Source organism: Electrophorus electricus, chromosome 13 (assembly GCF_041902795.1).
Source record: "Electrophorus electricus isolate QZ-2024a chromosome 13, ASM4190279v1, whole genome shotgun sequence".
Lineage (NCBI taxonomy): Eukaryota > Metazoa > Chordata > Actinopteri > Gymnotiformes > Gymnotidae > Electrophorus > Electrophorus electricus.
Window position 1 is genome coordinate 26,603,747 of NC_137509.1, and position 27,156 is coordinate 26,630,902.

General features: G+C 35.4%; 25 pseudogenes; all 25 read left to right on the forward strand.

The window, feature by feature from the left end:
- The first annotated feature begins 283 nt into the window (after positions 1-283).
- On the forward strand, positions 284-402 carry LOC145645013 (5S ribosomal RNA; annotated as a pseudogene).
- Positions 403-1,195: 793 nt separating this feature from the next.
- LOC145646011 (5S ribosomal RNA) lies at positions 1,196-1,316 on the forward strand (annotated as a pseudogene).
- A 793-nt stretch (positions 1,317-2,109) lies between these two features.
- On the forward strand, positions 2,110-2,228 carry LOC145645014 (5S ribosomal RNA; annotated as a pseudogene).
- A 793-nt stretch (positions 2,229-3,021) lies between these two features.
- Positions 3,022-3,140, forward strand: LOC145646024 (5S ribosomal RNA; annotated as a pseudogene).
- A 1,706-nt stretch (positions 3,141-4,846) lies between these two features.
- On the forward strand, positions 4,847-4,965 carry LOC145645016 (5S ribosomal RNA; annotated as a pseudogene).
- Positions 4,966-5,980: 1,015 nt separating this feature from the next.
- LOC145646012 (5S ribosomal RNA) lies at positions 5,981-6,101 on the forward strand (annotated as a pseudogene).
- Positions 6,102-6,894: 793 nt separating this feature from the next.
- LOC145645017 (5S ribosomal RNA) lies at positions 6,895-7,013 on the forward strand (annotated as a pseudogene).
- Positions 7,014-8,028: 1,015 nt separating this feature from the next.
- LOC145646013 (5S ribosomal RNA) lies at positions 8,029-8,149 on the forward strand (annotated as a pseudogene).
- Positions 8,150-8,942: 793 nt separating this feature from the next.
- Positions 8,943-9,061, forward strand: LOC145645018 (5S ribosomal RNA; annotated as a pseudogene).
- A 1,015-nt stretch (positions 9,062-10,076) lies between these two features.
- Positions 10,077-10,195, forward strand: LOC145645019 (5S ribosomal RNA; annotated as a pseudogene).
- Positions 10,196-11,210: 1,015 nt separating this feature from the next.
- On the forward strand, positions 11,211-11,331 carry LOC145646014 (5S ribosomal RNA; annotated as a pseudogene).
- A 793-nt stretch (positions 11,332-12,124) lies between these two features.
- LOC145646025 (5S ribosomal RNA) lies at positions 12,125-12,243 on the forward strand (annotated as a pseudogene).
- Positions 12,244-13,036: 793 nt separating this feature from the next.
- On the forward strand, positions 13,037-13,157 carry LOC145646015 (5S ribosomal RNA; annotated as a pseudogene).
- A 793-nt stretch (positions 13,158-13,950) lies between these two features.
- LOC145646026 (5S ribosomal RNA) lies at positions 13,951-14,069 on the forward strand (annotated as a pseudogene).
- Positions 14,070-14,862: 793 nt separating this feature from the next.
- Positions 14,863-14,981, forward strand: LOC145645020 (5S ribosomal RNA; annotated as a pseudogene).
- Positions 14,982-15,773: 792 nt separating this feature from the next.
- On the forward strand, positions 15,774-15,894 carry LOC145645097 (5S ribosomal RNA; annotated as a pseudogene).
- Positions 15,895-16,688: 794 nt separating this feature from the next.
- LOC145645682 (5S ribosomal RNA) lies at positions 16,689-16,807 on the forward strand (annotated as a pseudogene).
- Positions 16,808-17,600: 793 nt separating this feature from the next.
- On the forward strand, positions 17,601-17,719 carry LOC145645890 (5S ribosomal RNA; annotated as a pseudogene).
- A 3,534-nt stretch (positions 17,720-21,253) lies between these two features.
- LOC145644801 (5S ribosomal RNA) lies at positions 21,254-21,374 on the forward strand (annotated as a pseudogene).
- A 794-nt stretch (positions 21,375-22,168) lies between these two features.
- Positions 22,169-22,287, forward strand: LOC145645021 (5S ribosomal RNA; annotated as a pseudogene).
- Positions 22,288-23,078: 791 nt separating this feature from the next.
- On the forward strand, positions 23,079-23,199 carry LOC145645912 (5S ribosomal RNA; annotated as a pseudogene).
- Positions 23,200-23,993: 794 nt separating this feature from the next.
- On the forward strand, positions 23,994-24,112 carry LOC145645022 (5S ribosomal RNA; annotated as a pseudogene).
- Positions 24,113-24,903: 791 nt separating this feature from the next.
- On the forward strand, positions 24,904-25,024 carry LOC145645913 (5S ribosomal RNA; annotated as a pseudogene).
- Positions 25,025-25,816: 792 nt separating this feature from the next.
- On the forward strand, positions 25,817-25,937 carry LOC145644802 (5S ribosomal RNA; annotated as a pseudogene).
- A 793-nt stretch (positions 25,938-26,730) lies between these two features.
- Positions 26,731-26,849, forward strand: LOC145645023 (5S ribosomal RNA; annotated as a pseudogene).
- Positions 26,850-27,156: the final 307 nt, after the last annotated feature.

The window sequence follows — 27,156 nt, forward strand, 5'->3', positions numbered from 1 at the left end:
AACTATCTGTTAGCACCTGGGAATAGCAGATGCTGTAAGTATTTATTGCATCACTTTAATTTACTCTCCAACTAACATGCTTGAATGTGAAGTGCAGTGGTTAATAAAAAAACTGTCTGTTAGTGCCTCCGAATACCAGATGTTGTAAGCTTTTATTGCATCATTTTAATTTACTTTCAAGACAACATTCTAGAATGTCAAGTGCAGGGATTAATAAAAAAAAATGTCAGATTGGTATTTGATCATATTTTCTATGATTAGGCAATTTGAGTAAGTGTTTAAGGTTTACGGCCATACCAGCTTCAGAACGTCCAATCTCATCTGAACTTGGAAGCTAAGCAAGTTTGTGCCTGAATAGTACTGAGGTGGGACCCTACCTAGGAATACCATGTGTTGTAAGCTTTTCTTGCATCACTTTAATTTACTTTCAAGCTGACATGCTAGGATGTGAAGTGCAGTGATTAATAAAAAAAACTATCTGTTAGCACCTGGGAATAGCAGATGCTGTAAGTTTTTTTTGCATCACTTTCATTTACTCTCCAACTCACATGCCTGAATGTGAAGTGCAGTGATTCATCTAAAAACTATCTTTTAGCACCTTGGACTACGAGCTGCTGTAAGCTTCTCTTGCATCACATTAATTTACTTTCAAGATGACATGCTAGGATGTGAAGTGCAGTGATTAATTAAAAAAAACTATCTGTTAGCACCTGGGAATAGCAGATGCTGTAAGTTTTTCTTGCATCACTTTAATTTAATATGCAACTGACATGCTTGTAAGTGAAGTGTACAGATTAAATAGAAATCTATTAGTACCAGGGAATAGCAGGTGCTGTAAGATTTTATTGCATCCCTTAAATTTATGTTCAAGCTATCAAGCTCAAATTTGAAGTGCAGTGAATAATTAAATCAAACTATCTGTTAGCACCTGGGAATAGCAGATGCTGTAAGTTTTTATTGCATCACTTTAATTTACTCTCCAACTGACATGCTTGAATGTGAAGTGCAGTGATTAATAAAAAAACTGTCTGTTAGTGCCTCCGAATACCAGATGTTGTAAGCTTTTATTGCATCATTTTAATTTACTTTCAAGATAACATTCTAGAATGTCAAGTGCAGGGATTAATAAAAAAAAATGTCAGATTGGTCTTTGATCATATTTTCTATGATTAGGCAATTTGAGTAAGTGTTTAAGGTTTACGGCCATACCAGCTTCAGCACGCCTTCAATCTCATCTGAACTTGGAAGCTAAGCAAGTTTGTGCCTGGATAGTACTGAGGTGGGACCCTACCTAGGAATACCATGTGCTGTGAGCTTTTCTTGCATCACTTTAATTTACTTTCAAGCTGACATGCTCAAATGTGAAGTGCAGTGATTAATAAAAAAAACTATCTGTTAGCACCTGGGAATAGCAGATGCTGTAAGTTTTTTTTGCATCACTTTCATTTACTCTCCAACTCACATGCCTGAATGTGAAGTGCAGTGATTCATCAAAAAACTATCTTTTAGCACCTTGGACTATGAGATGCTGTAAGCTTCTCTTGCATCACTTTAATTTACTTTCAAGATGACATGCTAGGATGTGAAGTGCAGTGATTAATTAATAAAACCTATCTGTTAGCACCTGGGAATAGCAGATGCTGTAAGTTTTTCTTGCATCACTTTAATTTAATATGCAACTGACATGCTTGTATGTGAAGTGTACAGATTAAATAGAAATATTTTAGTACCAGGGAATAGCAGGTCCTGTAAGATTTTATTGCATCCCTTAAATTTATGTTCAAGCTATCAAGCTCAAATTTGAAGTGCAGTGAATAATTAAATCAAACTATCTGTTAGCACCTGGGAATAGCAGATGCTGTAAGTATTTATTGCATCACTTTAATTTACTCTCCAACTAACATGCTTGAATGTGAAGTGCAGTGGTTAATAAAAAAACTGTCTGTTAGTGCCTCCGAATACCAGATGTTGTAAGCTTTTATTGCATCATTTTAATTTACTTTCAAGACAACATTCTAGAATGTCAAGTGCAGGGATTAATAAAAAAAAATGTCAGATTGGTATTTGATCATATTTTCTATGATTAGGCAATTTGAGTAAGTGTTTAAGGTTTACGGCCATACCAGCTTCAGAACGTCCAATCTCATCTGAACTTGGAAGCTAAGCAAGTTTGTGCCTGAATAGTACTGAGGTGGGACCCTACCTAGGAATACCATGTGTTGTAAGCTTTTCTTGCATCACTTTAATTTACTTTCAAGCTGACATGCTCAAATGTGAAGTGCAGTGATTAATAAAAAAAACTATCTGTTAGCACCTGGGAATAGCAGATGCTGTAAGTTTTTTTTGCATCACTTTCATTTACTCTCCAACTCACATGCCTGAATGTGAAGTGCAGTGATTCATCAAAAAACTATCTTTTAGCACCTTGGACTATGAGATGCTGTAAGCTTCTCTTGCATCACTTTAATTTACTTTCAAGATGACATGCTAGGATGTGAAGTGCAGTGATTAATTAATAAAACCTATCTGTTAGCACCTGGGAATAGCAGATGCTGTAAGTTTTTCTTGCATCACTTTAATTTAATATGCAACTGACATGCTTGTATGTGAAGTGTACAGATTAAATAGAAATATTTTAGTACCAGGGAATAGCAGGTCCTGTAAGATTTTATTGCATCCCTTAAATTTATGTTCAAGCTATCAAGCTCAAATTTGAAGTGCAGTGAATAATTAAATCAAACTATCTGTTAGCACCTGGGAATAGCAGATGCTGTAAGTATTTATTGCATCACTTTAATTTACTCTCCAACTAACATGCTTGAATGTGAAGTGCAGTGATTAATAAAAAAACTGTCTGTTAGTGCCTCCGAATACCAGATGTTGTAAGCTTTTATTGCATCATTTTAATTTACTTTCAAGACAACATTCTAGAATGTCAAGTGCAGGGATTAATAAAAAAAAATGTCAGATTGGTATTTGATCATATTTCCTATGATTAGGCAATTTGAGTAAGTGTTTAAGGTTTACGGCCATACCAGCTTCAGAACGTCCAATCTCATCTGAACTTGGAAGCTAGGCAAGTTTGTGCCTGAATAGTACTGAGGTGGGACCCTACCTAGGAATACCATGTGTTGTAAGCTTTTCTTGCATCACTTTAATTTACTTTCAAGCTGACATGCTCAAATGTGAAGTGCAGTGATTAATAAAAAAAACTATCTGTTAGCACCTGGGAATAGCAGATGCTGTAAGTTTTTTTTGCATCACTTTCATTTACTCTCCAACTCACATGCCTGAATGTGAAGTGCAGTGATTCATCTAAAAACTATCTTTTGGGACCTTGGACTACGAGCTGCTGTAAGCTTCTCTTGCATCACATTAATTTACTTTCAAGATGACATGCTAGGATGTGAAGTGCAGTGATTAATTAAAAAAAACTATCTGTTAGCACCTGGGAATAGCAGATGCTGTAAGTTTTTCTTGCATCACTTTAATTTAATATGCAACTGACATGCTTGTAAGTGAAGTGTACAGATTAAATAGAAATCTATTAGTACCAGGGAATAGCAGGTGCTGTAAGATTTTATTGCATCCCTTAAATTTATGTTCAAGCTATCAAGCTCAAATTTGAAGTGCAGTGAATAATTAAATCAAACTATCTGTTAGCACCTGGGAATAGCAGATGCTGTAAGTTTTTATTGCATCACTTTAATTTACTCTCCAACTGACATGCTTGAATGTGAAGTGCAGTGATTAATAAAAAACTGTCTGTTAGTGCCTCCGAATACCAGATGTTGTAAGCTTTTATTGCATCATTTTAATTTACTTTCAAGATAACATTCTAGAATGTCAAGTGCAGGGATTAATAAAAAAAAATGTCAGATTGGTCTTTGATCATATTTTCTATGATTAGGCAATTTGAGTAAGTGTTTAAGGTTTACGGCCATACCAGCTTCAGCATGCCTTCTATCTCATCTGAACTTGGAAGCTAAGCAAGTTTGTGCCTGGATAGTACTGAGGTGGGACCCTACCTAGGAATACCATGTGCTGTGAGCTTTTCTTGCATCACTTTAATTTACTTTCAAGCTGACATGCTCAAATGTGAAGTGCAGTGATTAATAAAAAAAACTATCTGTTAGCACCTGGGAATAGCAGATGCTGTAAGTTTTTTTTGCATCACTTTCATTTACTCTCCAACTCACATGCCTGAATGTGAAGTGCAGTGATTCATCAAAAAACTATCTTTTAGCACCTTGGACTATGAGATGCTGTAAGCTTCTCTTGCATCACTTTAATTTACTTTCAAGATGACATGCTAGGATGTGAAGTGCAGTGATTAATTAATAAAACCTATCTGTTAGCACCTGGGAATAGCAGATGCTGTAAGTTTTTCTTGCATCACTTTAATTTAATATGCAACTGACATGCTTGTATGTGAAGTGTACAGATTAAATAGAAATATTTTAGTACCAGGGAATAGCAGGTCCTGTAAGATTTTATTGCATCCCTTAAATTTATGTTCAAGCTATCAAGCTCAAATTTGAAGTGCAGTGAATAATTAAATCAAACTATCTGTTAGCACCTGGGAATAGCAGATGCTGTAAGTATTTATTGCATCACTTTAATTTACTCTCCAACTAACATGCTTGAATGTGAAGTGCAGTGATTAATAAAAAAACTGTCTGTTAGTGCCTCCGAATACCAGATGTTGTAAGCTTTTATTGCATCATTTTAATTTACTTTCAAGACAACATTCTAGAATGTCAAGTGCAGGGATTAATAAAAAAAAATGTCAGATTGGTATTTGATCATATTTTCTATGATTAGGCAATTTGAGTAAGTGTTTAAGGTTTACGGCCATACCAGCTTCAGAACGTCCAATCTCATCTGAACTTGGAAGCTAAGCAAGTTTGTGCCTGAATAGTACTGAGGTGGGACCCTACCTAGGAATACCATGTGTTGTAAGCTTTTCTTGCATCACTTTAATTTACTTTCAAGCTGACATGCTCAAATGTGAAGTGCAGTGATTAATAAAAAAAACTATCTGTTAGCACATGGGAATAGCAGATGCTGTAAGTTTTTTTTGCATCACTTTCATTTACTCTCCAACTCACATGCCTGAATGTGAAGTGCAGTGATTCATCAAAAAACTATCTTTTAGCACCTTGGACTATGAGATGCTGTAAGCTTCTCTTGCATCACTTTAATTTACTTTCAAGATGACATGCTAGGATGTGAAGTGCAGTGATTAATTAAAAAAACCTATCTGTTAGCACCTGGGAATAGCAGATGCTGTAAGTTTTTTTTGCATCACTTTCATTTACTCTCCAACTCACATGCCTGAATGTGAAGTGCAGTGATTCATCTAAAAACTATCTTTTAGCACCTTGGACTACGAGCTGCTGTAAGCTTCTCTTGCATCACATTAATTTACTTTCAAGATGACATGCTAGGATGTGAAGTGCAGTGATTAATTAAAAAAAACTATCTGTTAGCACCTGGGAATAGCAGATGCTGTAAGTTTTTCTTGCATCACTTTAATTTAATATGCAACTGACATGCTTGTAAGTGAAGTGTACAGATTAAATAGAAATCTATTAGTACCAGGGAATAGCAGGTGCTGTAAGATTTTATTGCATCCCTTAAATTTATGTTCAAGCTATCAAGCTCAAATTTGAAGTGCAGTGAATAATTAAATCAAACTATCTGTTAGCACCTGGGAATAGCAGATGCTGTAAGTTTTTATTGCATCACTTTAATTTACTCTCCAACTGACATGCTTGAATGTGAAGTGCAGTGATTAATAAAAAAACTGTCTGTTAGTGCCTCCGAATACCAGATGTTGTAAGCTTTTATTGCATCATTTTAATTTACTTTCAAGATAACATTCTAGAATGTCAAGTGCAGGGATTAATAAAAAAAAATGTCAGATTGGTCTTTGATCATATTTTCTATGATTAGGCAATTTGAGTAAGTGTTTAAGGTTTACGGCCATACCAGCTTCAGCACGCCTTCAATCTCATCTGAACTTGGAAGCTAAGCAAGTTTGTGCCTGGATAGTACTGAGGTGGGACCCTACCTAGGAATACCATGTGCTGTGAGCTTTTCTTGCATCACTTTAATTTACTTTCAAGCTGACATGCTCAAATGTGAAGTGCAGTGATTAATAAAAAAAACTATCTGTTAGCACCTGGGAATAGCAGATGCTGTAAGTTTTTTTTGCATCACTTTCATTTACTCTCCAACTCACATGCCTGAATGTGAAGTGCAGTGATTCATCTAAAAACTATCTTTTAGCACCTTGGACTACGAGCTGCTGTAAGCTTCTCTTGCATCACATTAATTTACTTTCAAGATGACATGCTAGGATGTGAAGTGCAGTGATTAATTAAAAAAAACTATCTGTTAGCACCTGGGAATAGCAGATGCTGTAAGTTTTTCTTGCATCACTTTAATTTAATATGCAACTGACATGCTTGTATGTGAAGTGTACAGATTAAATAGAAATATTTTAGTACCAGGGAATAGCAGGTCCTGTAAGATTTTATTGCATCCCTTAAATTTATGTTCAAGCTATCAAGCTCAAATTTGAAGTGCAGTGAATAATTAAATCAAACTATCTGTTAGCACCTGGGAATAGCAGATGCTGTAAGTATTTATTGCATCACTTTAATTTACTCTCCAACTAACATGCTTGAATGTGAAGTGCAGTGATTAATAAAAAAACTGTCTGTTAGTGCCTCCGAATACCAGATGTTGTAAGCTTTTATTGCATCATTTTAATTTACTTTCAAGACAACATTCTAGAATGTCAAGTGCAGGGATTAATAAAAAAAAATGTCAGATTGGTATTTGATCATATTTTCTATGATTAGGCAATTTGAGTAAGTGTTTAAGGTTTACGGCCATACCAGCTTCAGAACGTCCAATCTCATCTGAACTTGGAAGCTAAGCAAGTTTGTGCCTGAATAGTACTGAGGTGGGACCCTACCTAGGAATACCATGTGTTGTAAGCTTTTCTTGCATCACTTTAATTTACTTTCAAGCTGACATGCTCAAATGTGAAGTGCAGTGATTAATAAAAAAAACTATCTGTTAGCACATGGGAATAGCAGATGCTGTAAGTTTTTTTTGCATCACTTTCATTTACTCTCCAACTCACATGCCTGAATGTGAAGTGCAGTGATTCATCAAAAAACTATCTTTTAGCACCTTGGACTATGAGATGCTGTAAGCTTCTCTTGCATCACTTTAATTTACTTTCAAGATGACATGCTAGGATGTGAAGTGCAGTGATTAATTAAAAAAACCTATCTGTTAGCACCTGGGAATAGCAGATGCTGTAAGTTTTTTTTGCATCACTTTCATTTACTCTCCAACTCACATGCCTGAATGTGAAGTGCAGTGATTCATCTAAAAACTATCTTTTAGCACCTTGGACTACGAGCTGCTGTAAGCTTCTCTTGCATCACATTAATTTACTTTCAAGATGACATGCTAGGATGTGAAGTGCAGTGATTAATTAAAAAAAACTATCTGTTAGCACCTGGGAATAGCAGATGCTGTAAGTTTTTCTTGCATCACTTTAATTTAATATGCAACTGACATGCTTGTAAGTGAAGTGTACAGATTAAATAGAAATCTATTAGTACCAGGGAATAGCAGGTGCTGTAAGATTTTATTGCATCCCTTAAATTTATGTTCAAGCTATCAAGCTCAAATTTGAAGTGCAGTGAATAATTAAATCAAACTATCTGTTAGCACCTGGGAATAGCAGAAGCTGTAAGTTTTTATTGCATCACTTTAATTTACTCTCCAACTGACATGCTTGAATGTGAAGTGCAGTGATTAATAAAAAAACTGTCTGTTAGTGCCTCCGAATACCAGATGTTGTAAGCTTTTATTGCATCATTTTAATTTACTTTCAAGATAACATTCTAGAATGTCAAGTGCAGGGATTAATAAAAAAAAATGTCAGATTGGTCTTTGATCATATTTTCTATGATTAGGCAATTTGAGTAAGTGTTTAAGGTTTACGGCCATACCAGCTTCAGCACGCCTTCAATCTCATCTGAACTTGGAAGCTAAGCAAGTTTGTGCCTGGATAGTACTGAGGTGGGACCCTACCTAGGAATACCATGTGCTGTGAGCTTTTCTTGCATCACTTTAATTTACTTTCAAGCTGACATGCTCAAATGTGAAGTGCAGTGATTAATAAAAAAAACTATCTGTTAGCACCTGGGAATAGCAGATGCTGTAAGTTTTTTTTGCATCACTTTCATTTACTCTCCAACTCACATGCCTGAATGTGAAGTGCAGTGATTCATCTAAAAACTATCTTTTAGCACCTTGGACTACGAGCTGCTGTAAGCTTCTCTTGCATCACATTAATTTACTTTCAAGATGACATGCTAGGATGTGAAGTGCAGTGATTAATTAAAAAAAACTATCTGTTAGCACCTGGGAATAGCAGATGCTGTAAGTTTTTCTTGCATCACTTTAATTTAATATGCAACTGACATGCTTGTAAGTGAAGTGTACAGATTAAATAGAAATCTATTAGTACCAGGGAATAGCAGGTGCTGTAAGATTTTATTGCATCCCTTAAATTTATGTTCAAGCTATCAAGCTCAAATTTGAAGTGCAGTGAATAATTAAATCAAACTATCTGTTAGCACCTGGGAATAGCAGATGCTGTAAGTTTTTATTGCATCACTTTAATTTACTCTCCAACTGACATGCTTGAATGTGAAGTGCAGTGATTAATAAAAAAACTGTCTGTTAGTGCCTCCGAATACCAGATGTTGTAAGCTTTTATTGCATCATTTTAATTTACTTTCAAGATAACATTCTAGAATGTCAAGTGCAGGGATTAATAAAAAAAAATGTCAGATTGGTCTTTGATCATATTTTCTATGATTAGGCAATTTGAGTAAGTGTTTAAGGTTTACGGCCATACCAGCTTCAGAACGTCCAATCTCATCTGAACTTGGAAGCTAAGCAAGTTTGTGCCTGAATAGTACTGAGGTGGGACCCTACCTAGGAATACCATGTGTTGTAAGCTTTTCTTGCATCACTTTAATTTACTTTCAAGCTGACATGCTCAAATGTGAAGTGCAGTGATTAATAAAAAAAACTATCTGTTAGCACATGGGAATAGCAGATGCTGTAAGTTTTTTTTGCATCACTTTCATTTACTCTCCAACTCACATGCCTGAATGTGAAGTGCAGTGATTCATCAAAAAACTATCTTTTAGCACCTTGGACTATGAGATGCTGTAAGCTTCTCTTGCATCACTTTAATTTACTTTCAAGATGACATGCTAGGATGTGAAGTGCAGTGATTAATTAAAAAAACCTATCTGTTAGCACCTGGGAATAGCAGATGCTGTAAGTTTTTTTTGCATCACTTTCATTTACTCTCCAACTCACATGCCTGAATGTGAAGTGCAGTGATTCATCTAAAAACTATCTTTTAGCACCTTGGACTACGAGCTGCTGTAAGCTTCTCTTGCATCACATTAATTTACTTTCAAGATGACATGCTAGGATGTGAAGTGCAGTGATTAATTAAAAAAAACTATCTGTTAGCACCTGGGAATAGCAGATGCTGTAAGTTTTTCTTGCATCACTTTAATTTAATATGCAACTGACATGCTTGTAAGTGAAGTGTACAGATTAAATAGAAATCTATTAGTACCAGGGAATAGCAGGTGCTGTAAGATTTTATTGCATCCCTTAAATTTATGTTCAAGCTATCAAGCTCAAATTTGAAGTGCAGTGAATAATTAAATCAAACTATCTGTTAGCACCTGGGAATAGCAGATGCTGTAAGTTTTTATTGCATCACTTTAATTTACTCTCCAACTGACATGCTTGAATGTGAAGTGCAGTGATTAATAAAAAAACTGTCTGTTAGTGCCTCCGAATACCAGATGTTGTAAGCTTTTATTGCATCATTTTAATTTACTTTCAAGACAACATTCTAGAATGTCAAGTGCAGGGATTAATAAAAAAAAATGTCAGATTGGTATTTGATCATATTTTCTATGATTAGGCAATTTGAGTAAGTGTTTAAGGTTTACGGCCATACCAGCTTCAGAACGTCCAATCTCATCTGAACTTGGAAGCTAAGCAAGTTTGTGCCTGAATAGTACTGAGGTGGGACCCTACCTAGGAATACCATGTGTTGTAAGCTTTTCTTGCATCACTTTAATTTACTTTCAAGCTGACATGCTCAAATGTGAAGTGCAGTGATTAATAAAAAAAACTATCTGTTAGCACATGGGAATAGCAGATGCTGTAAGTTTTTTTTGCATCACTTTCATTTACTCTCCAACTCACATGCCTGAATGTGAAGTGCAGTGATTCATCAAAAAACTATCTTTTAGCACCTTGGACTATGAGATGCTGTAAGCTTCTCTTGCATCACTTTAATTTACTTTCAAGATGACATGCTAGGATGTGAAGTGCAGTGATTAATTAAAAAAACCTATCTGTTAGCACCTGGGAATAGCAGATGCTGTAAGTTTTTTTTGCATCACTTTCATTTACTCTCCAACTCACATGCCTGAATGTGAAGTGCAGTGATTCATCTAAAAACTATCTTTTAGCACCTTGGACTACGAGCTGCTGTAAGCTTCTCTTGCATCACATTAATTTACTTTCAAGATGACATGCTAGGATGTGAAGTGCAGTGATTAATTAAAAAAAACTATCTGTTAGCACCTGGGAATAGCAGATGCTGTAAGTTTTTCTTGCATCACTTTAATTTAATATGCAACTGACATGCTTGTAAGTGAAGTGTACAGATTAAATAGAAATCTATTAGTACCAGGGAATAGCAGGTGCTGTAAGATTTTATTGCATCCCTTAAATTTATGTTCAAGCTATCAAGCTCAAATTTGAAGTGCAGTGAATAATTAAATCAAACTATCTTTTAGCACCTGGGAATAGCAGATGCTGTAAGTTTTTATTGCATCACTTTAATTTACTCTCCAACTGACATGCTTGAATGTGAAGTGCAGTGATTAATAAAAAAACTGTCTGTTAGTGCCTCCGAATACCAGATGTTGTAAGCTTTTATTGCATCATTTTAATTTACTTTCAAGATAACATTCTAGAATGTCAAGTGCAGGGATTAATAAAAAAAAATGTCAGATTGGTCTTTGATCATATTTTCTATGATTAGGCAATTTGAGTAAGTGTTTAAGGTTTACGGCCATACCAGCTTCAGCACGCCTTCAATCTCATCTGAACTTGGAAGCTAAGCAAGTTTGTGCCTGGATAGTACTGAGGTGGGACCCTACCTAGGAATACCATGTGCTGTGAGCTTTTCTTGCATCACTTTAATTTACTTTCAAGCTGACATGCTCAAATGTGAAGTGCAGTGATTAATAAAAAAAACTATCTGTTAGCACCTGGGAATAGCAGATGCTGTAAGTTTTTTTTGCATCACTTTCATTTACTCTCCAACTCACATGCCTGAATGTGAAGTGCAGTGATTCATCAAAAAACTATCTTTTAGCATCTTGGACTATGAGATGCTGTAAGCTTCTCTTGCATCACTTTAATTTACTTTCAAGATGACATGCTAGGATGTGAAGTGCAGTGATTAATTAATAAAACCTATCTGTTAGCACCTGGGAATAGCAGATGCTGTAAGTTTTTCTTGCATCACTTTAATTTAATATGCAACTGACATGCTTGTATGTGAAGTGTACAGATTAAATAGAAATATTTTAGTACCAGGGAATAGCAGGTCCTGTAAGATTTTATTGCATCCCTTAAATTTATGTTCAAGCTATCAAGCTCAAATTTGAAGTGCAGTGAATAATTAAATCAAACTATCTGTTAGCACCTGGGAATAGCAGATGCTGTAAGTATTTATTGCATCACTTTAATTTACTCTCCAACTAACATGCTTGAATGTGAAGTGCAGTGATTAATAAAAAAACTGTCTGTTAGTGCCTCCGAATACCAGATGTTGTAAGCTTTTATTGCATCATTTTAATTTACTTTCAAGACAACATTCTAGAATGTCAAGTGCAGGGATTAATAAAAAAAAATGTCAGATTGGTATTTGATCATATTTCCTATGATTAGGCAATTTGAGTAAGTGTTTAAGGTTTACGGCCATACCAGCTTCAGAACGTCCAATCTCATCTGAACTTGGAAGCTAGGCAAGTTTGTGCCTGAATAGTACTGAGGTGGGACCCTACCTAGGAATACCATGTGTTGTAAGCTTTTCTTGCATCACTTTAATTTACTTTCAAGCTGACATGCTCAAATGTGAAGTGCAGTGATTAATAAAAAAAACTATCTGTTAGCACCTGGGAATAGCAGATGCTGTAAGTTTTTTTTGCATCACTTTCATTTACTCTCCAACTCACATGCCTGAATGTGAAGTGCAGTGATTCATCTAAAAACTATCTTTTAGCACCTTGGACTACGAGCTGCTGTAAGCTTCTCTTGCATCACATTAATTTACTTTCAAGATGACATGCTAGGATGTGAAGTGCAGTGATTAATTAAAAAAAACTATCTGTTAGCACCTGGGAATAGCAGATGCTGTAAGTTTTTCTTGCATCACTTTAATTTAATATGCAACTGACATGCTTGTAAGTGAAGTGTACAGATTAAATAGAAATCTATTAGTACCAGGGAATAGCAGGTGCTGTAAGATTTTATTGCATCCCTTAAATTTATGTTCAAGCTATCAAGCTCAAATTTGAAGTGCAGTGAATAATTAAATCAAACTATCTGTTAGCACCTGGGAATAGCAGATGCTGTAAGTTTTTATTGCATCACTTTAATTTACTCTCCAACTGACATGCTTGAATGTGAAGTGCAGTGATTAATAAAAAAACTGTCTGTTAGTGCCTCCGAATACCAGATGTTGTAAGCTTTTATTGCATCATTTTAATTTACTTTCAAGATAACATTCTAGAATGTCAAGTGCAGGGATTAATAAAAAAAAATGTCAGATTGGTCTTTGATCATATTTTCTATGATTAGGCAATTTGAGTAAGTGTTTAAGGTTTACGGCCATACCAGCTTCAGCACGCCTTCAATCTCATCTGAACTTGGAAGCTAAGCAAGTTTGTGCCTGGATAGTACTGAGGTGGGACCCTACCTAGGAATACCATGTGCTGTGAGCTTTTCTTGCATCACTTTAATTTACTTTCAAGCTGACATGCTCAAATGTGAAGTGCAGTGATTAATAAAAAAAACTATCTGTTAGCACCTGGGAATAGCAGATGCTGTAAGTTTTTTTTGCATCACTTTCATTTACTCTCCAACTCACATGCCTGAATGTGAAGTGCAGTGATTCATCCAAAAACTATTTTTTAGCACCTTGGACTATGAGATGCTGTAAGCTTCTCTTGCATCACTTTAATTTACTTTCAAGATGACATGCTAGGATGTGAAGTGCAGTGATTAATTAATAAAACCTATCTGTTAGCACCTGGGAATAGCAGATGCTGTAAGTTTTTCTTGCATCACTTTAATTTAATATGCAACTGACATGCTTGTATGTGAAGTGTACAGATTAAATAGAAATATTTTAGTACCAGGGAATAGCAGGTCCTGTAAGATTTTATTGCATCCCTTAAATTTATGTTCAAGCTATCAAGCTCAAATTTGAAGTGCAGTGAATAATTAAATCAAACTATCTGTTAGCACCTGGGAATAGCAGATGCTGTAAGTATTTATTGCATCACTTTAATTTACTCTCCAACTAACATGCTTGAATGTGAAGTGCAGTGATTAATAAAAAAACTGTCTGTTAGTGCCTCCGAATACCAGATGTTGTAAGCTTTTATTGCATCATTTTAATTTACTTTCAAGACAACATTCTAGAATGTCAAGTGCAGGGATTAATAAAAAAAAATGTCAGATTGGTATTTGATCATATTTCCTATGATTAGGCAATTTGAGTAAGTGTTTAAGGTTTACGGCCATACCAGCTTCAGAACGTCCAATCTCATCTGAACTTGGAAGCTAGGCAAGTTTGTGCCTGAATAGTACTGAGGTGGGACCCTACCTAGGAATACCATGTGTTGTAAGCTTTTCTTGCATCACTTTAATTTACTTTCAAGCTGACATGCTCAAATGTGAAGTGCAGTGATTAATAAAAAAAACTATCTGTTAGCACCTGGGAATAGCAGATGCTGTAAGTTTTTTTTGCATCACTTTCATTTACTCTCCAACTCACATGCCTGAATGTGAAGTGCAGTGATTCATCAAAAAACTATCTTTTAGCACCTTGGACTACGAGCTGCTGTAAGCTTCTCTTGCATCACATTAATTTACTTTCAAGATGACATGCTAGGATGTGAAGTGCAGTGATTAATTAAAAAAAACTATCTGTTAGCACCTGGGAATAGCAGATGCTGTAAGTTTTTCTTGCATCACTTTAATTTAATATGCAACTGACATGCTTGTAAGTGAAGTGTACAGATTAAATAGAAATCTATTAGTACCAGGGAATAGCAGGTGCTGTAAGATTTTATTGCATCCCTTAAATTTATGTTCAAGCTATCAAGCTCAAATTTGAAGTGCAGTGAATAATTAAATCAAACTATCTGTTAGCACCTGGGAATAGCAGATGCTGTAAGTTTTTATTGCATCACTTTAATTTACTCTCCAACTGACATGCTTGAATGTGAAGTGCAGTGATTAATAAAAAAACTGTCTGTTAGTGCCTCCGAATACCAGATGTTGTAAGCTTTTATTGCATCATTTTAATTTACTTTCAAGATAACATTCTAGAATGTCAAGTGCAGGGATTAATAAAAAAAAATGTCAGATTGGTCTTTGATCATATTTTCTATGATTAGGCAATTTGAGTAAGTGTTTAAGGTTTACGGCCATACCAGCTTCAGAACGTCCAATCTCATCTGAACTTGGAAGCTAAGCAAGTTTGTGCCTGAATAGTACTGAGGTGGGACCCTACCTAGGAATACCATGTGTTGTAAGCTTTTCTTGCATCACTTTAATTTACTTTCAAGCTGACATTCTCAAATGTGAAGTGCAGTGATTAATAAAAAAACCTATCTGTTAGCACCTGGGAATAGCAGATGCTGTAAGTTTTTTTTGCATCACTTTCATTTACTCTCCAACTCACATGCCTGAATGTGAAGTGCAGTGATTCATCAAAAAACTATCTTTTAGCACCTTGGACTATGAGATGCTGTAAGCTTCTCTTGCATCACTTTAATTTACTTTCAAGATGACATGCTAGGATGTGAAGTGCAGTGATTAATTAAAAAAAACTATCTGTTAGCACCTGGGAATAGCAGATGCCGTAAGTTTTTCTTGCATCACTTTAATTTAATATGCAACTGACATGCTTGTAAGTGAAGTGTACAGATTAAATAGAAATCTATTAGTACCAGGGAATAGCAGGTGCTGTAAGATTTTATTGCATCCCTTAAATTTATGTTCAAGCTATCAAGCTCAAATTTGAAGTGCAGTGAATAATTAAATCAAACTATCTGTTAGCACCTGGGAATAGCAGATGCTGTAAGTTTTTATTGCATCACTTTAATTTACTCTCCAACTGACATGCTTTAATGTGAAGTGCAGTGATTAATAAAAAAACTGTCTGTTAGTGCCTCCGAATACCAGATGTTGTAAGCTTTTATTGCATCATTTTAATTTACTTTCAAGATAACATTCTAGAATGTCAAGTGCAGGGATTAATAAAAAAAATGTCAGATTGGTCTTTGATCATATTTTCTATGATTAGGCAATTTGAGTAAGTGTTTAAGGTTTACGGCCATACCAGCTTCAGCACGCCTCCAATCTCATCTGAACTTGGAAGCTAAGGAAGTTTGTGCCTGGATAGTACTGAGGTGGGACCCTACCTAGGAATACCATGTGCTGTGAGCTTTTCTTGCATCACTTTAATTTACTTTCAAGCTGACATTCTCAAATGTGAAGTGCAGTGATTAATAAAAAAAAACTATCTGTTAGCACCTGGGAATAGCAGATGCTGTAAGTTTTTTTTGCATCACTTTCATTTACTCTCCAACTCACATGCCTGAATGTGAAGTGCAGTGATTCATCAAAAAACTATCTTTTAGCACCTTGGACTATGAGATGCTGTAAGCTTCTCTTGCATCACTTTAATTTACTTTCAAGATGACATGCTAGGATGTGAAGTGCAGTGATTAATTAATAAAACCTATCTGTTAGCACCTGGGAATAGCAGATGCTGTAAGTTTTTCTTGCATCACTTTAATTTAATATGCAACTGACATGCTTGTATGTGAAGTGTACAGATTAAATAGAAATATTTTAGTACCAGGGAATAGCAGGTCCTGTAAGATTTTATTGCATCCCTTAAATTTATGTTCAAGCTATCAAGCTCAAATTTGAAGTGCAGTGAATAATTAAATCAAATTATCTGTTAGCACCTGGGAATAGCAGATGCTGTAAGTATTTATTGCATCACTTTAATTTACTCTCCAACTAACATGCTTGAATGTGAAGTGCAGTGATTAATAAAAAAACTGTCTGTTAGTGCCTCCGAATACCAGATGTTGTAAGCTTTTATTGCATCATTTTAATTTACTTTCAAGACAACATTCTAGAATGTCAAGTGCAGGGATTAATAAAAAAAATTGTCAGATTGGTATTTGATCATATTTTCTATGATTAGGCAATTTGAGTAAGTGTTTAAGGTTTACGGCCATACCAGCTTCAGAACGTCCAATCTCATCTGAGCTTGGAAGCTAAGCAAGTTTGTGCCTGAATAGTACTGAGGTGGGACCCTACCTAGGAATACCATGTGTTGTAAGCTTTTCTTGCATCACTTTAATTTACTTTCAAGCTGACATTCTCAAATGTGAAGTGCAGTGATTAATAAAAAAAACTATCTGTTAGCACCTGGGAATAGCAGATGCTGTAAGTTTTTTTTGCATCACTTTCATTTACTCTCCAACTCACATGCCTGAATGTGAAGTGCAGTGATTCATCAAAAAACTATCTTTTAGGACCTTGGACTATGAGATGCTGTAAGCTTCTCTTGCATCACTTTAATTTACTTTCAAGATGACATGCTAGGATGTGAAGTGCAGTGATTAATTAATAAAACCTATCTGTTAGCACCTGGGAATAGCAGATGCTGTAAGTTTTTCTTGCATCACTTTAATTTAATATGCAACTGACATGCTTGTATGTGAAGTGTACAGATTAAATAGAAATATTTTAGTACCAGGGAATAGCAGGTCCTGTAAGATTTTATTGCATCCCTTAAATTTATGTTCAAGCTATCAAGCTCAAATTTGAAGTGCAGTGAATAATTAAATCAAACTATCTGTTAGCACCTGGGAATAGCAGATGCTGTAAGTATTTATTGCATCACTTTAATTTACTCTCCAACTAACATGCTTGAATGTGAAGTGCAGTGATTAATAAAAAAACTGTCTGTTAGTGCCTCCGAATACCAGATGTTGTAAGCTTTTATTGCATCATTTTAATTTACTTTCAAGACAACATTCTAGAATGTCAAGTGCAGGGATTAATAAAAAAAATTGTCAGATTGGTATTTGATCATATTTTCTATGATTAGGCAATTTGAGTAAGTGTTTAAGGTTTACGGCCATACCAGCTTCAGAACGTCCAATCTCATCTGAACTTGGAAGCTAAGCAAGTTTGTTCCTGAATAGTACTGAGGTGGGACCCTACCTAGGAATACCATGTGTTGTAAGCTTTTCTTGCATCACTTTAATTTACTTTCAAGCTGACATTCTCAAATGTGAAGTGCAGTGATTAATAAAAAAAACCTATCTGTTAGCACCTGGGAATAGCAGATGCTGTAAGTTTTTTTTGCATCACTTTCATTTACTCTCCAACTCACATGCCTGAATGTGAAGTGCAGTGATTCATCAAAAAACTATCTTTTAGCACCTTCGACTATGAGATGCTGTAAGCTTCTCTTGCATCACTTTAATTTACTTTCAAGATGACATGCTAGGATGTGAAGTGCAGTGATTAATTAATAAAACCTATCTGTTAGCACCTGGGAATAGCAGATGCTGTAAGTTTTTCTTGCATCACTTTAATTTAATATGCAACTGACATGCTTGTATGTGAAGTGTACAGATTAAATAGAAATATTTTAGTACCAGGGAATAGCAGGTCCTGTAAGATTTTATTGCATCCCTTAAATTTATGTTCAAGCTATCAAGCTCAAATTTGAAGTGCAGTGAATAATTAAATCAAACTATCTGTTAGCACCTGGGAATAGCAGATGCTGTAAGTATTTATTGCATGACTTTAATTTACTCTCCAACTAACATGTTTGAATGTGAAGTGCAGTGATTAATAAAAAAACTGTCTGTTAGTGCCTCCGAATACCAGATGTTGTAAGCTTTTATTGCATCATTTTAATTTACTTTCAAGATAACATTCTAGAATGTCAAGTGCAGGGATTAATAAAAAAAATTTCAGATTGGTCTTTGATCATATTTTCTATGATTAGGCAATTTGAGTAAGTGTTTAAGGTTTACGGCCATACCAGCTTCAGCACGCCTCCAATCTCATCTGAACTTCGAAGCTAAGCAAGTTTGTGCCTGGATAGTACTGAGGTGGGACCCTACCTAGGAATACCATGTGCTGTGAGCTTTTCTTGCATCACTTTAATTTACTTTCAAGCTGACATTCTCAAATGTGAAGTGCAGTGATTAATAAAAAAACCTATCTGTTAGCACCTGGGAATAGCAGATGCTGTAAGTTTTTTTTGCATCACTTTCATTTACTCTCCAACTCACATGCCTGAATGTGAACTGCAGTGATTCATCAAAAAACTATCTTTTAGCACCTTGGACTATGAGATGCTGTAAGCTTCTCTTGCATCACTTTAATTTACTTTCAAGATGACATGCTAGGATGTGAAGTGCAGTGATTAATTAATAAAACCTATCTGTTAGCACCTGGGAATAGCAGATGCTGTAAGTTTTTCTTGCATCAGTTTAATTTAATTTGCAACTGACATGCTTGTATGTGAAGTGTACAGATTAAATAGAAATATTTTAGTACCAGGGAATAGCAGGTCCTGTAAGATTTTATTGCATCCCTTAAATTTATGTTCAAGCTATCAAGCTCAAATTTGAAGTGCAGTGAATAATTAAATCAAACTATCTGTTAGCACCTGGGAATAGCAGATGCTGTAAGTATTTATTGCATCACTTTAATTTACTCTCCAACTAACATGCTTGAATGTGAAGTGCCGTGATTAATAAAAAAACTGTCTGTTAGTGCCTCCGAATACCAGATGTTGTAAGCTTTTATTGCATCATTTTAATTTACTTTCAAGATAACATTCTAGAATGTCAAGTGCAGGGATTAATAAAAAAAAATGTCAGATTGGTCTTTGATCATATTTTCTATGATTAGGCAATTTGAGTAAGTGTTTAAGGTTTACGGCCATACCAGCTTCAGCACGCCTTTAATCTCATCTGAACTTGGAAGCTAAGCAAGTTTGTGCCTGGATAGTACTGAGGTGGGACCCTACCTAGGAATGCCATGTGCTGTGAGCTTTTCTTGCATCACTTTAATTTACTTTCAAGCTGACATTCTCAAATGTGAAGTGCAGTGATTAATAAAAAAAACTATCTGTTAGCACCTGGGAATAGCAGGTGCTGTAAGTTTTTTTTGCATCACTTTCATTTACTCTCCAACTCACATGCCTGAATGTGAAGTGCAGTGATTCATCAAAAGACTATCTTTTAGCACCTTGGACTACGAGCTGCTGTAAGCTTCTCTTGCATCACATTAATTTACTTTCAAGATGACATGCTAGGATGTGAAGTGCAGTGATTAATTAAAAAAAACTATCTGTTAGCACCTGGGAATAGCAGATGCTGTAAGTTTTTCTTGCATCACTTTAATTTAATATGCAACTGACATGCTTGTAAGTGAAGTGTACAGATTAAATAGAAATCTATTAGTACCAGGGAATAGCAGGTGCTGTAAGATTTTATTGCATCCCTTAAATTTATGTTCAAGCTATCAAGCTCAAATTTGAAGTGCAGTGAATAATTAAATCAAACTATCTGTTAGCACCTGGGAATAGCAGATGCTGTAAGTTTTTATTGCATCACTTTAATTTACTCTCCAACTGACATGCTTGAATGTGAAGTGCAGTGATTAATAAAAAAACTGTCTGTTAGTGCCTCCGAATACCAGATGTTGTAAGCTTTTATTGCATCATTTTAATTTACTTTCAAGATAACATTCTAGAATGTCAAGTGCAGGGATTAATAAAAAAAAATGTCAGATTGGTCTTTGATCATATTTTCTATGATTAGGCAATTTGAGTAAGTGTTTAAGGTTTACGGCCATACCAGCTTCAGCATGCCTCCAATCTCATCTGAACTTGGAAGCTAAGCAAGTTTGTGCCTGGATAGTATTGAGGTGGGACCCTACCTAGGAATACCATGTGCTGTGAGCTTTTCTTGCATCACTTTAATTTACTTTCAAGCTGACATTCTCAAATGTGAAGTGCAGTGATTAATAAAAAAAACTATCTGTTAGCACCTGGGAATAGCAGATGCTGTAAGTTTTTTTTGCATCACTTTCATTTACTCTCCAACTCACATGCCTGAATGTGAAGTGCAGTGATTCATCAAAAAACTATCTTTTAGCACCTTGGACTATGAGATGCTGTAAGCTTCTCTTGCATCACTTTAATTTACTTTCAAGATGACATGCTAGGATGTGAAGTGCAGTGATTAATTAATAAAACCTATCTGTTAGCACCTGGGAATAGCAGATGCTGTAAGTTTTTCTTGCATCACTTTAATTTAATATGCAACTGACATGCTTGTAAGTGAAGTGTACAGATTAAATAGAAATCTATTAGTACCAGGGAATAGCAGGTGCTGTAAGATTTTATTGCATCCCTTAAATTTATGTTCAAGCTATCAAGCTCAAATTTGAAGTGCAGTGAATAATTAAATCAAACTATCTGTTAGCACCTGGGAATAGCAGATGCTGTAAGATTTATTGCATCACTTTAATTTACTCTCCAACTGACATGCTTGAATGTGAAGTGCAGTGATTAATAAAAAAACTGTCTGTTAGTGCCTCCGAATACCAGATGTTGTAAGCTTTTATTGCATCATTTTAATTTACTTTCAAGATAACATTCTAGAATGTCAAGTGCAGGGATTAATAAAAAAAAATGTCAGATTGGTCTTTGATCATATTTTCTATGATTAGGCAATTTGAGTAAGTGTTTAAGGTTTACAGCCATACCAGCTTCAGCACGCCTCCAATCTCATCTGAACTTGGAAGCTAAGGAAGTTTGTGCCTGGATAGTACTGAGGTGGGACCCTACCTAGGAATACCATGTGCTGTAAGCTTTTCTTGCATCACTTTAATTTACTTTCAAGCTGACATTCTCAAATGTGAAGTGCAGTGATTAATAAAAAAAAACTATCTGTTAGCACCTGGGAATAGCAGATGCTGTAAGTTTTTTTTGCATCACTTTCATTTACTCTCCAACTCACATGCCTGAATGTGAAGTGCAGTGATTCATCAAAAAACTATCTTTTAGCACCTTGGACTACGAGCTGTTGTAAGCTTCTCCTGCATCACATTAATTTACTTTCAAGATGACATGCTAGGATGTGAAGTGCAGTGATTAATTAAAAAAAACTATCTGTTAGCACCTGGGAATAGCAGATGCTGTAAGTTTTTCTTGCATCACTTTAATTTAATATGCAACTGACATGCTTGTAAGTGAAGTGTACAGATTAAATAGAAATCTATTAGTACCAGGGAATAGCAGGTGCTGTAAGATTTTATTGCATCCCTTAAATTTATGTTCAAGCTATCAAGCTCAAATTTGAAGTGCAGTGAATAATTAAATCAAACTATCTGTTAGCACCTGGGAATAGCAGATGCTGTAAGTATTTATTGCATCACTTTAATTTACTCTCCAACTAACATGCTTGAATGTGAAGTGCAGTGATTAATAAAAAAACTGTCTGTTAGTGCCTCCGAATACCAGATGTTGTAAGCTTTTATTGCATCATTTTAATTTACTTTCAAGACAACATTCTAGAATGTCAAGTGCAGGGATTAATAAAAAAAAATGTCAGATTGGTATTTGATCATATTTTCTATGATTAGGCAATTTGAGTAAGTGTTTAAGGTTTACGGCCATACCAGCTTCAGAACGTCCAATCTCATCTGAACTTGGAAGCTAAGCAAGTTTGTGCCTGAATAGTACTGAGGTGGGACCCTACCTAGGAATACCATGTGTTGTAAGCTTTTCTTGCATCACTTTAATTTACTTTCAAGCTGACATGCTCAAATGTGAAGTGCAGTGATTAATAAAAAACCTATCTGTTAGCACCTGGGAATAGCAGATGCTGTAAGTTTTTTTTGCATCACTTTCATTTACTCTCCAACTCACATGCCTGAATGTGAAGTGCAGTGATTCATCAAAAAACTATCTTTTAGCATCTTGGACTACGAGCTGCTGTAAGCTTCTCCTGCATCAAATTAATTTACTTTCAAGATGACATGCTAGGATGTGAAGTGCAGTGATTAATTAAAAAAACCTATCTGTTAGCACCTGGGAATAGCAGATGCTGTAAGTTTTTCTTGCATCACTTTAATTTAATATGCAACTGACATGCTTGTAAGTGAAGTGTACAGATTAAATAGAAATCTATTAGTACCAGGGAATAGCAGGTGCTGTAAGATTTTATTGCATCCCTTAAATTTATGTTCAAGCTATCAAGCTCAAATTTGAAGTGCAGTGAATAATTACATCAAACTATCTGTTAGCACCTGGGAATAGCAGATGCTGTAAGTTTTTATTGCATCACTTTAATTTACTCTCCAACTGACATGCTTGAATGTGAAGTGCAGTGATTAATAAAAAAACTGTCTGTTAGTGCCTCCGAATACCAGATGTTGTAAGCTTTTATTGCATCATTTTAATTTACTTTCAAGATAACATTCTAGAATGTCAAGTGCAGGGATTAATAAAAAAAATGTCAGATTGGTCTTTGATCATATTTTCTATGATTAGGCAATTTGAGTAAGGGTTTAAGGTTTACGGCCATACCAGCTTCAGCACGCCTCCAAACTCATCTGAACTTGGAAGCTAAGCAAGTTTGTGCCTGGATAGTACTGAGGTGGGACCCTACCTAGGAATACCATGTGCTGTAAGCTTTTCTTGCATCACTTTAATTTACTTTCAAGCTGACATTCTCAAATGTGAAGTGCAGTGATTAATAAAAAAAAACTATCTGTTAGCACCTGGGAATAGCAGATGCTGTAAGTTTTTTTTGCATCACTTTCATTTACTCTCCAACTCACATGCCTGAATGTGAAGTGCAGTGATTCATCAAAAAACTATCTTTTAGCACCTTGGACTACGAGCTGTTGTAAGCTTCTCCTGCATCACATTAATTTACTTTCAAGATGACATGCTAGGATGTGAAGTGCAGTGATTAATTAAAAAAAACTATCTGTTAGCACCTGGGAATAGCAGATGCTGTAAGTTTTTCTTGCATCACTTTAATTTAATATGCAACTGACATGCTTGTAAGTGAAGTGTACAGATTAAATAGAAATCTATTAGTACCAGGGAATAGCAGGTGCTGTAAGATTTTATTGCATCCCTTAAATTTATGTTCAAGCTATCAAGCTCAAATTTGAAGTGCAGTGAATAATTAAATCAAACTATCTGTTAGCACCTGGGAATAGCAGATGCTGTAAGTATTTATTGCATCACTTTAATTTACTCTCCAACTAACATGCTTGAATGTGAAGTGCAGTGATTAATAAAAAAACTGTCTGTTAGTGCCTCCGAATACCAGATGTTGTAAGCTTTTATTGCATCATTTTAATTTACTTTCAAGACAACATTCTAGAATGTCAAGTGCAGGGATTAATAAAAAAAAATGTCAGATTGGTATTTGATCATATTTTCTATGATTAGGCAATTTGAGTAAGTGTTTAAGGTTTACGGCCATACCAGCTTCAGAACGTCCAATCTCATCTGAACTTGGAAGCTAAGCAAGTTTGTGCCTGAATAGTACTGAGGTGGGACCCTACCTAGGAATACCATGTGTTGTAAGCTTTTCTTGCATCACTTTAATTTACTTTCAAGCTGACATGCTCAAATGTGAAGTGCAGTGATTAATAAAAAACCTATCTGTTAGCACCTGGGAATAGCAGATGCTGTAAGTTTTTTTTGCATCACTTTCATTTACTCTCCAACTCACATGCCTGAATGTGAAGTGCAGTGATTCATCAAAAAACTATCTTTTAGCATCTTGGACTACGAGCTGCTGTAAGCTTCTCCTGCATCAAATTAATTTACTTTCAAGATGACATGCTAGGATGTGAAGTGCAGTGATTAATTAAAAAAACCTATCTGTTAGCACCTGGGAATAGCAGATGCTGTAAGTTTTTCTTGCATCACTTTAATTTAATATGCAACTGACATGCTTGTAAGTGAAGTGTACAGATTAAATAGAAATCTATTAGTACCAGGGAATAGCAGGTGCTGTAAGATTTTATTGCATCCCTTAAATTTATGTTCAAGCTATCAAGCTCAAATTTGAAGTGCAGTGAATAATTACATCAAACTATCTGTTAGCACCTGGGAATAGCAGATGCTGTAAGTTTTTATTGCATCACTTTAATTTACTCTCCAACTGACATGCTTGAATGTGAAGTGCAGTGATTAATAAAAAAACTGTCTGTTAGTGCCTCCGAATACCAGATGTTGTAAGCTTTTATTGCATCATTTTAATTTACTTTCAAGATAACATTCTAGAATGTCAAGTGCAGGGATTAATAAAAAAAATGTCAGATTGGTCTTTGATCATATTTTCTATGATTAGGCAATTTGAGTAAGGGTTTAAGGTTTACGGCCATACCAGCTTCAGCACGCCTCCAAACTCATCTGAACTTGGAAGCTAAGCAAGTTTGTGCCTGGATAGTACTGAGGTGGGACCCTACCTAGGAATACCATGTGCTGTAAGCTTTTCTTGCATCACTTTAATTTACTTTCAAGCTGACATGCTCAAATGTGAAGTGCAGTGATTAATAAAAAACCTATCTGTTAGCACCTGGGAATAGCAGATGCTGTAAGTTTTTTTTTGCATCACTTTCATTTACTCTCCAACTCACATGCCTGAATGTGAAGTGCAGTGATTCATCAAAAAACTATCTTTTAGCACCTTGGACTACGAGCTGCTGTAAGCTTCTCCTGCATCACATTAATTTACTTTCAAGATGACATGCTAGGATGTGAAGTGCAGTGATTAATTAAAAAAACCTATCTGTTAGCACCTGGGAATAGCAGATGCTGTAAGTTTTTCTTGCATCACTTTAATTTAATATGCAACTGACATGCTTGTAAGTGGAGTGTACAGATTAAATAGAAATCTATTAGTACCAGGGAATAGCAGGTGCTTTAAGATTTTATTGCATCCCTTAAATTTATGTTCAATCTATCAATCTCAAATTTGAAGTGCAGTGAATAATTAAATCAAAATAACTGTTAGCACCTGGGAATAGCAGATGCTGTAAGTTTTTATTGCATCACTTTAATTTACTCTCCAACTGACATGCTTGAATGTGAAGTGCAGTGATTAATAAAAAAACTGTCTGTTAGTGCCTCCCAATACCAGATGTTGTAAGCTTTTATTGCATCATTTAATTTGCTTTCAAGATAACATTCTAGAATGTCAAGTGCAGGGATTAATAAAAAAAAATGTCAGATTGGTCTTTGATCATATTTTCTATGATTAGGCAATTTGAGTAAGTGTTTAAGGTTTACAGCCATACCAGCTTCAGCACGCCTCCAATCTCATCTGAACTTGGAAGCTAAGGAAGTTTGTGCCTGGATAGTACTGAGGTGGGACCCTACCTAGGAATACCATGTGCTGTAAGCTTTTCTTGCATCACTTTAATTTACTTTCAAGCTGACATTCTCAAATGTGAAGTGCAGTGATTAATAAAAAAAACTATCTGTTAGCACCTGGGAATAGCAGATGCTGTAAGTTTTTTTTGCATCACTTTCATTTACTCTCCAACTCACATGCCTGAATGTGAAGTGCAGTGATTCATCAAAAAACTATCTTTTAGCACCTTGGACTACGAGCTGTTGTAAGCTTCTCCTGCATCACATTAATTTACTTTCAAGATGACATGCTAGGATGTGAAGTGCAGTGATTAATTAAAAAAAACTATCTGTTAGCACCTGGGAATAGCAGATGCTGTAAGTTTTTCTTGCATCACTTTAATTTAATATGCAACTGACATGCTTGTAAGTGAAGTGTACAGATTAAATAGAAATCTATTAGTACCAGGGAATAGCAGGTGCTGTAAGATTTTATTGCATCCCTTAAATTTATGTTCAAGCTATCAAGCTCAAATTTGAAGTGCAGTGAATAATTAAATCAAACTATCTGTTAGCACCTGGGAATAGCAGATGCTGTAAGTATTTATTGCATCACTTTAATTTACTCTCCAACTAACATGCTTGAATGTGAAGTGCAGTGATTAATAAAAAAACTGTCTGTTAGTGCCTCCGAATACCAGATGTTGTAAGCTTTTATTGCATCATTTTAATTTACTTTCAAGACAACATTCTAGAATGTCAAGTGCAGGGATTAATAAAAAAAAATGTCAGATTGGTATTTGATCATATTTTCTATGATTAGGCAATTTGAGTAAGCGTTTAAGGTTTACGGCCATACCAGCTTCAGAACGTCCAATCTCATCTGAACTTGGAAGCTAAGCAAGTTTGTGCCTGAATAGTACTGAGGTGGGACCCTACCTAGGAATACCATGTGTTGTAAGCTTTTCTTGCATCACTTTAATTTACTTTCAAGCTGACATGCTCAAATGTGAAGTGCAGTGATTAATAAAAAACCTATCTGTTAGCACCTGGGAATAGCAGATGCTGTAAGTTTTTTTTGCATCACTTTCATTTACTCTCCAACTCACATGCCTGAATGTGAAGTGCAGTGATTCATCAAAAAACTATCTTTTAGCATCTTGGACTACGAGCTGCTGTAAGCTTCTCCTGCATCAAATTAATTTACTTTCAAGATGACATGCTAGGATGTGAAGTGCAGTGATTAATTAAAAAAACCTATCTGTTAGCAC